Raw genomic sequence first — 10416 nt, 5'->3', positions numbered from 1 at the left:
TGTAGTGGGACCGTGCTTCCAACGGTATCATTTATAGTGCCACCTCACTTGAATGCTACAGCACAGATACCGCAACACCCACCCCAGACCATTTTATACTCCACCTGGGTTGTTGGAGTTGTGTGGGCAGGAGAAAAACACTTTCTCTAATATTCCATGCGTACGGCGACTTCTGGGATCGAACCCCGCCCGCCTTGTTGGAAGGCCGGAGTGTTAACCACTCGACCAATCCGCCCATAAATGTTTGTTTACACTTAGCATATCACAATCGATAGCCCCCACAACTTCCTCATATGTGAAGGCCGAAGTCATTACATGACCTAGTTTGAATAAAGACACTGTCAATAGCATTGTTGATTTTTTTCCATTACAGATGGTGTGGAATACTCCAAGGACATTTAGTCATTCTACATAACAATGCAGGTTTTCTTCATTGTTACTGAATCAACATGAAAACATTTTAAAAATCTATCGAGCTATTCGACTATAATTAATTGAATGTAAAAACGTGTGTTTATCTATGATAGCTTCAACGTTTGTTTTTATTTCGGTCCTGTCATAAGCAGTAATTGAATTTCTCACCCCAAGAGTTACGGGAGACATGGTTTGCCTCTAGGGAACGAGCGTATCAGTGGCCTCGGAGACTTAATTCACTCTAGGACACTTTCTACTCCGCGCTTAATGTGCTGGAGCAACGTTTTGACACAACAGACAGGCCGAGCGGCTGAAATTAATGCAAAATTGGTTCTCTAAATTCTGTCTCAAACAGCTCTGTTTAAATTTTCATTTAAAAATCTGTTTTTTCCTCAGATTTTCTATTTTTATAATTCTACAGTTCTGCAGTTATATTGGATCAGGAAGCTTATTGATTTTATGAATAAGTGGTCATGTTTAAAAAAAAAAAAAGAAAAAAGAAAAAAGGAAATTGAAAAATACAAAAGTTTTATAATTAAATCAATTTTTTCCCCTGCTCCAAACACTGCCACAGATGGTTTAAGGATCCCTGTCCCACCCACAGGCAAAACACTAGAGAACTCCACCTTAGTGTTTTGCACATGAATTTACCTCCCTTTATTTTTGCTTTGGATCCAACTGTCGTGTGACCTGGCCAGGGTACTTCCCATTGACCAGATAGGCCGATTGATTACAGTGATATTATAATGATCTGAGGTTGAGGGTCCAAAATTTATTTTTTTGGCAGTGGCAAGGGGATGGGCTTAATACAGAAGAAATGGTGGAAACAAATCTAGAAAAAAATCAGCAATAATTGTACAAGATAAAAATAAGGTGTACATGGTCTCCATAGACCATCTTTTTCCATAGCTGCATAATTTAAAAGCTATATAAAAAAAAATCCACAGAAACCAATGAATTCACATCAATCTCAAAAGAAGAATGTGTCCCAACTGACAAGTTTTGATCAAATAAAACAAGAGAAACTGTGAGCAAGCACACGTAGGATGCCCCCCCCCCCCCACTTACCTTAATTAATATAAGCACCATGTAACGCAGGTACATGCAGGTAGAATACATACCTTAATTAAGCACCATGTAACGCAGGTATATGCAGGTATAATACAGGTAACACACAGATGAAAACATGCAGATAACCAAAATGTACACTTTTGATCTTCACATGTAAAGCGTAAAAACAAGGAAGATGTTTGCTGTAATTTCACTGCCCATCAAGTCACTCATGATCCGTTGAAAGTTTGAAACCTATGATGAATACAGATGGCTTTTATCTGACAAACAAACTTCTGCTTTGAGCCTGATTTTCCATGCGGAACATGACAGGTGACCTTTATGTAAGTAGCATGTCTTTCATAACTTTAATTTGACAGGCGAGCATGTCAACAAATCATGCTATTAATTATTATTTACGATTCCTAATCAAATTTAATTCAAGCATGACGTTCACAGCTTGTAGATTTTCATTCCTCAACACAATGAATATTTCATTACGTATTCACATCATAAAAGATATTAAAGATTGAAGTGTAGTTTTCAATGTGACCGTAACAGTATGGTTAAAATAAGCTTCCTAATTATGATATAATACTGTTCAATACTCATATTTATACCTTTAGGATTGTATATGCACAGAAATCTTAACATGCATAAGGAATTATCTCCATGTTTAATAAAAGTCATCATATAGCATGCATGTACCATTTTTTTTTTTTTTAATAAGCCCATGCCTGGTAATAAGCCCACACATTTCAAATACAGTTCAGTAGAAATATGTGTACAGGAAAGAGAATAGTGTGCTTGCACTGGGGATCGACCCTCGATCTCCAGGTTCCTTAGTCGGACGTTCTAACACTGAGCTACAGGGTATTCCCTCTAGCTTGAAGCTAGGAGGCGATCGTAATCCTATGAACAATTAAAATCTGCCACACAAGCATTAAGTCCACCGTCTACTTTGAGTCAGATCTAGAGTTTTGTTTTGGCACCCTATGGGCTTATTGCAGAATAAATACAGTATAAGCCACTGTAATGAAAAATACCACAGTGATTCTGGCCAGTAACCTTGAATGTTACAATGTGCATATGAAATCATATCTACTGTAAGCAAATCTCATTGTTACCACAGTGCTATGAATGCAAAAGGATCTCAGAAAATAGCTACATATGAAACATAGCTATACATGTGAAACAAGTGCAACAAGAATGTCAATAGAAATCTTTTGGTTGTTTTTTCCTTGACAGTTTGGAACAAAAATGATAAAATCTTAGCTGAATCATCATAACCACCTCCTGGGCGGATAAAAATATGTTTGATATTGTGCACTGTATTAAGCATATAAACAGTGATTTTTTTTTAAAAAAAAATCCACTTATCCTTAAACTCTTAGGTAAATGTGATGAATGATTTTTGGGCTGTATAAATGCACTTCCATATCATTTTCCTGTGCTAAGACTGAGAGGTACTGCAATTTTATAAATCGAGTTGGGGTCTTAGAGGAGTTGATAGCTGCCTCTGTTGTCACCAAGAATATATGCATACATACAATTACTTCAGAAAATGGAGGGAAGTCTAGCATTCTGTAAAAACAGATTTCTAATCCCTATACTTATAAGTGGGTAAACGGTGCATGCTTTCAGGCCATATGAATCTGTCTTGTGGACACTTCCGAGGCTAATTACTATTATCATCGGGATTGGTGGGCAATGTGGCGATCATAACCGACTGGTGAGCTCTTGACGACACTGCTGCGAACACTCCAAACAACTCTTCCTTTGCAAGCCTAAGATAGTGAAGCTTCCACGAGCAGATTTTAAGAGTATGTGCTAAGCTGGGCGCTACTGTGACCTTTTAGTGTGTTAATCCTCGGTGGTATAATTAGTTACAGGGTATGTATATACCACAGCACCTCATTAGTGCCTACACAATAACTCATTCAGCATTTACAGCTTTCTAGGAAACCAATCCCCTTAAGTATTTTAAGTGTCTTTGGCGGTGTGGTACGCTCTCCATGCATTCCTTGCTAGGATTAGCATAGCTTACAACATATTGTTAAACCATGTCCCTTGTTTTTCGTGAGGTCCAAAGTTTTGTTTGCAAGGTCCAGAGTGTTTATTGAGACATCTAGAATATTTGTTGTAGACCTAACATGAATGTTGTGATGTCTAAAGTGGTTAATCTTATGTCTGGAATGTTGAAGCATGTCCCTTGTTTTTTGTTAGGTCTGAAATTTTGTTTGAGACGTCCAGAATGTTTGTTGTTAGGTCAAGAATATTTGATGCACCATCTACAGCATTGGTTGTAGACATAACACGAAATGTTGTGAGATCTAGAATGCTTGTTGTGAGATCTAGAATGTTTGTTGTGAGATCTATAATGTTTATTGTGAGATCTATCATGTTTATTGTGAGATCTATAATGTTTGTTGTGATATCTATAATGTTTATTGTGAGATCTAGAATGCTTGTGGTGAGATCTAGAATGTTTGTTGTGAGATCTAGAATGCTTGTTGTGAGATCCAGAATGTTTGTAGATCTAAAATGTTTGTTATGAGATATAAAATGTTTGTTGTGAGATCTAAAATGTTTATTGTGAGATCTATAATGTTCATTGTGAGATCTATAATGTTTGTTGTGAGATTTATAGTGTTTATTGTGAGATCTATAATGTTTATTGTGAGATCTAGAATGCTTGTTGTGAGATCTAGAGTGTTTGTTGTGAGATCAAGAATGTTTGTTGTGAGATCTATAATGTTTGGTGTGAGATCTATAATGTTTATTGTGAGATCTATCATGTTTATTGTGAGATCTATAATGTTTGTTGTGATATCTATAATGTTTATTGTGAGATCTAGAATGCTTGTGGTGAGATCTAGAATGTTTGTTGTGAGATCTATAATGTTTATTGCGAGATCTATAATGTTTGTTGTGAGATCTATAATGTTTGGTGTGAGATCTATAATGTTTATTGTGAGATCTAGAATGCTTGTTGTGAGATCTAGAATGCTTGTTGTGAGATCTAGAATGTTTGTAGTGAGATCTAGAATGTTTGTTGTGAGATTTAGAATGTTTGTTGTGAGATCTATAATGTTTATTGTGAGATCTATCATGTTTATTGTGAGATCTATAATGTTTGTTGTGATATCTATAATGTTTATTGTGAGATCTAGAATGCTTGTTGTGAGATCTAGAATGGTTGTTGTGAGATCTAGAATGTTTATTGTGAGATCTAGAATGTTTGTTGTGACATCTAGAATGTTTGTTGTGAGATCAAGAATGTTTGTAGATCTAAAATGTTTGTTATGAGATATAAAATGTTTGTTGTGAGATCTAAAATGTTTATTGTGATATCTAGAATGTTTGTAGTGAGATCTAGAATGTTTGTTGTGAGATCTAAAATGTTTATTGTGATATCTAGAATGTTTGTAGTGAGATCTAGAATGTTTGTTGTGAGATCTAGAACGCTTGTTGTGAGATCTAGAATGTTTGTAGTGAGATCTAGAATGTTTGTTGTGAGATCTAGAATGCTTGTTGTGAGATCTAGAATGTTTGTAGTGAGATCTAGAATGTTTGTTGTGAGATCTATAATGTTTGTTGTGAGATCAAGAATGTTTGTTGTGAGATCTATAATGTTTATTGTGAGATCTATAATGTTTATTGTGAGATCTATAATGTTCATTGTGAGATCTAGGACTGAACGGATATTGTATAGAAAAGAAATCACACCGTTACAGTTATTTTAAGATGTTAAGTATATCCAAAATCAATTGTTAAGTTACAGGCAGAATTTTTAAACTCGTAAATAGCTCAATTAAATTCTTCAGGATTCACAAAAAATTATTACAAAATTTGATTATATAAATAAACATATTTCTACGTTGATAGTTGAAACACAAATAAGTTATAGACATTAGGCAACAGACATTAGATTAAATTGATGCGTATAGTTTCCTTAATAATTTCATGCACAATTTACTACATCACATACATTTTTTTAAGATCTTAGCATGTGGTTTCATGTTTATCATGTAAATTGAATGAAATTCATCATGAGTAAAATATCTTTTGAAAACAAACTGATGCATTAAACAACTTAGCTAGGTCAATGTCCTAACTGATAAAGCGTGGGAACAATGATCCAAAGGCTGACAGTTCAAATCTTTCTACAGGAAACATTGTCACATTTACAAATTCATTTTTATTGGAGTAAATCTGGACCAAGCCAATCACAGGTGACAACATACAATGTAGCTTATGTGGCATGTTTAGAATACGGGGATCCTGTATTTGAGCTTTCGGTGTGGCCCATTGAAAGTTTTTTTGCTCTGCTACATTATAAATTTATCTCAACTTCTCTCTTAACTTACTCCTCCTGTTCCAAGCTGAAGCCCGACCAAACTGATTTTAGGGGGTGCAAATTGAAACTAGGTTCCAATGATGGAGAATTTTGGGGGACCCCCAAGAAGCTGTACAATTTTAACTCATTTACCCCTGAAATTTCATAATGAACTATTCCAACCTTTGAATTGGAAGAGTTAAAATGTGTCTTCAGGGTTGAATGAGTTAAGCATGAAGATATATGTGGGAGAGCAAGTAACTACCCTCTTGCCCTCATGCAAGATGATGTAAAATGAAGATATAATTTTGCATTAAGTTTATAATATTTGAATATAATATATTTTGAAGTAGAACATGTTTAAACATCGTGAAAAGTTAACATTTTTGCAGGTATAATAAGTACCTGATGCTGTAAACACACTTATTTTAATGAAATTCAAATTTTAGCAAATTAATTGAATTTTAACTGATAAGCCTATCAATGAATTGGTGTACCACAGTTTATGCAACAGATGACTTTTTTTCAGAAGCAATAATTACTGCTATCATAATTTAGCACAAAAGTTAACTCATTCACCCCTGAAGGCACATTTAAACTCTTCCAATTCAAAGGATGGAATAGGTCATAATGCAATTTCAGGGGTGAATGAGTTAAAGCATGAAAATCTTTAAAATAAGTCAACCTCTGAAATATACATGCTTATAGTACTTTTTATAAGGGGAGGGGGTTACATTTTATGCATGACAGCACTGATGTGCCAGGGTGAGCAATCCTGATTCAGATTCTGTTTTTTTCTGTCAGTAGAAAAACATACACCACTGTTTGAAAACATTTGATTCGCTATTGTAAGTTTAACACATGTTTTGGGGACTTTTCTGATAGAGTGGCTGACAGACCTTTTATGGGACTCTGTGCTGAAGTGACAAGTATGATGGATGATTCACTTCCTGTTATTAAAGGGGGTGTCACATATAGAAAATGATGTTCTACAAAACACACATTTACTAATCGTAATTGTATTGTCAGCTTAAAATTCTTCAAACTTCAGAAACAGTTTTCATAGAAATACTTTTCAAAGAAATAGTTGTCATAGAAACAGTTCTCATAGAAATAAGTTCCATGGAATAATTTGCACAGAAATAGTCTTCATCAAAATAGTTCTCATAAGACCAGCTTTCATAGAATCAATTTTCAAACGAACAGTTCCCATAAAAAATAGTTCTCATAGAAATATTTCTCATAGCAACAATTTCCAATAGAAACTTTCCTCATATAAACAGTTTTCATTAAAACAATTTCCAATAAATTGTTCTCATAGAAATAGTTCTCATAGAAACAGTTCTCATAAAAATAGTCCTCAAAAACTAGTTTTCATAGAACAGCTTTCATAGAAACAATTCCATTTCTCATAGAAATAGTTTCTTATCAATAAATCTCAGAGAAACAATTCTCACAGAAACAGCTGGGAATAAATCTTGAAAAACAGATCACAGAAGAACACATTTCATAAAAATAAACCACATAGAAAAAAAATTGAAAAATATGCTAAGAAAGATACATGGATAGTATCGCAGAAACATATCTCACAAGAACAGATCAAACTGAAAAAGATCTCATAGCCTGCTAGAATATATTTATAGAACAAAATCTTGCAGAAAATATCCAAGGAAAAAGATCTAATAGGAATGTCAATTTCGGAAAAAAAAGATTCCAGGTGAACAGATTAACAAAATCAAAATATATAGAAAGAGATCTTTTACAAAAAAAAAGAAATCTCATATCAATAAGTCTTAGAATAAATATTCTGTAGGAACATATCTGTAGAAATGGAATTCTTCAAGTATTTGTACATTGGGTTTTAGATGTTAGTGTAGCTAGGAAATAGGTGGAACCTTATTATCTGACAGGAGCATAAAGGGAATATGTTACCTTACACAATATAAATTAGCATTTTCTCATGATACAGAAGGATACCTGAATCTTATCAATTAATGCATGCATTCTTGTGTACCTTTCAAGGGACGATGGATGGGATAAAATATATTTAAGGGTCTGTACGGGTATAGCAAGGTAGCAATTTAACTCTTAAGACATTTATAAATGAATGTATTAACACAGTTTAAATCTTCATCTTACAAGTTTCTTATAGTAGAACTCTTTTAAAAAGGAGATTTATTGGTGTGGATTGAGCTTTTTTGGAATAGAAGATTTATCTATGTGGAACTCTTTTGAATGAGATTTCCTAGTGTGTACATAGCATACATCCTTAATTTAATCATGATTATCAAATATAATACATGTATATAATGTATTATGCATGTTCTAGCTTTTAGCAAACAGAAGCATGTCACCAGAAAACACTTCATATAACCTCTATCGTCTCTCTTTAAGAACCATCTCTATATTGCTTTTGTGTAAAAGCAATACTACGCAATGTGTTATAATGTTATCTATGCAATGCATCGGATACTCGGTGAGTCATAGGTATGCAAGAAAAAAAATTCAATTGTCATTACAGAATTTATTAAAATGTCCTCAAGAGATTATTGATTTTTTCGTCTGTCAATTGCTTACATAATATTCCTTTCAAAATAGAATTCTATAACATGAAAAAATGCATACACATTCCATCAACAGATTTCTTCTTTAATTGTCTAACAGGCTACAGCAGAGTGTGGATCTGCCCAGTGTTGTAAATCACCCATCTATTACAGGGTAGTAACAGCGTGCCTATACATTTAAAAAGGCAAGAAATAATTGGGGAATTATTGTTTTGTTTACTCAGACACCACTTACCTTATGCGATCCTCGGCAAGTTGGATGAATTATTGCGAGAAGAATTTCTTTTCATGTACCGTCTCCACATTAAAGCCCGTCAGTGAAATTTACAAACTGTCGCTTTGCTTCACCAAATGGAGCGAATTCTATTTGCGTGAGCAGAATTAACACTTTGTCAGAATCTTACAGAGGTCCTTCTCTAGCCAGTTTAAAGTAAAACGTTAAAATCTGCCCCTTACATGAAATCTAGCAGCACTCGACTTAGTGTGCTATAGAAATCGGCTCTATACAGCCACCGAGTAAAATCAATACAGTTTTTTCCCTGCGTAGTCACATGTTACGTATCTATTTAAAATGTTGGGTCCCCAGTGTTACTAGGAGAAGACCCTGGAATCACTGTCCTATAGATAAATATTGTCATGTTACACCAACATAAGGCCTGCTGCAGGGGACACGCTTCGATAAAACACTTAAAACCTATATCTTGATATATATCTTTTTCGTAAAAAAGATTAACACTCAGTCTGAGCTTTTGTGAGTTTGTCAGGGTTTAAGATTAAAAACTGTGTTTTAAAAGTCTACACTTGTCTGAGTTGCAGGTGAAGCAGAAGTGATGTTTGAAAACTAAGTGTAGAGATGTCAAAAATCTCTGATGCCTTATCATATCCGATTTTTTAAACCCACTTGCTATTTCAAGTACTTAGGTACTTGGTAATCAGGAGCTCACCTTTACAAAATTGATTAATTTTCTTGACATTTTAGATTCTATTCTTGTTTTCGTCTTCATTATAATTAATCTGAATTTCTACATGGGCAGCTGAATGTCATACCCAAAAATGTTGAAGAAAATTCTGTTCATACCAAAAATGTCAAAGAAATTTCTGTATCAATTATCAAAAAGCATGTGCAAATTTGAACAGTTAGTTATCTAATAATATCATTTATGTTTTCTTAGCATATATTTTCTTCTGAATGTTAAATTATAGTCTGAGGTCCACTCTCATATGAACAGCATACTGTAATTTTATATTAAGTAAATCTTTGCCTGAGGAATCACATTTTGTCTAAGGGTTAATATTTTCATCTATAAAAGGTTCACAGTTTGTCTTTGGGTTCACATATTTTTCATCTATAAAAGGTGAAGCTAAGGCTGAATACTATGTCTGAAGTGAACCTTTTGTCAGAGGGTGAACATGTTAAAGTGTTTGTGTATGAGGGGGAGATTCTAATGTACAGTATATATTCAGATTATTACTCATTTAAAAAGTACACACCACATTCCTGTGTGGTTTCATTTTTTCCCCAAATTATCTGATTATTAAGTCAACAAGAAGCCACACCTGTACTGGGTGACACCTCGTGTGTCAGGCGGATGATAACTGACAAGTCTACAAGAAAAACACACCAACACAATTATGTACTGATATTTTTTACAGCGAGAACAAAGTGACCATTTCATCTTACCTGACAGCTAACATTGGCCCTATTTACATTTTGTACCTGTACAGGTGTCCAAAAGTTGTATGTCTTCATACTCTTGAGTCCAGAGCTCTTCTAGGACTGATAATTCGTAACATTGACCCAAGTGACTGGAATTACATGACCTTGACCCCTGTGACTGAAACTGCATGACCTTAATCCCTGTGACTTACATTGCATGACCTTGTTCCCTGTGACTGACATTACACAGCATTGACCTCTGTGACATAAACAAAATGGCTTTGACCCCAGTGACTGAAATTACATGACCTTGACCCCTGTGAGTGAAATTACATTGTACATGATCTTGACCTCAGTGACTAACATTAAATTACTTTGACCCCTGTGAATGA

The 10416-nt window shown here is 34.4% G+C and overlaps 1 protein-coding gene across 2 annotated transcripts in view; it reads right to left on the bottom strand.

Annotated features, from left to right (window-relative positions):
- The window catches only part of LOC110456874 (excitatory amino acid transporter-like), a 67782-nt gene extending 58812 nt beyond the window's left edge, over positions 1-8970 (bottom strand). The window contains exon 1 of one of the 2 annotated variants that reach the window (XM_021507899.1): positions 8603-8970. The gene's annotated coding sequence lies outside the window, so the exon portion shown is untranslated. Of the gene's footprint in view, positions 1-1535; positions 1723-8602 lie in introns of those variants that run through there. The other variant, XM_021507900.1, reaches the window with a different exon arrangement.
- Between the last annotated feature and the right edge of the window lie 1446 nt (positions 8971-10416).

Source organism: Mizuhopecten yessoensis, unplaced genomic scaffold (genome assembly GCF_002113885.1).
Source record: "Mizuhopecten yessoensis strain PY_sf001 unplaced genomic scaffold, ASM211388v2 scaffold8937, whole genome shotgun sequence".
Taxonomy (NCBI): domain Eukaryota; kingdom Metazoa; phylum Mollusca; class Bivalvia; order Pectinida; family Pectinidae; genus Mizuhopecten; species Mizuhopecten yessoensis.
The sequence above is the reverse complement of the archived record's forward strand: the minus strand, read 5'-3'. Positions and strand labels throughout refer to the sequence as shown.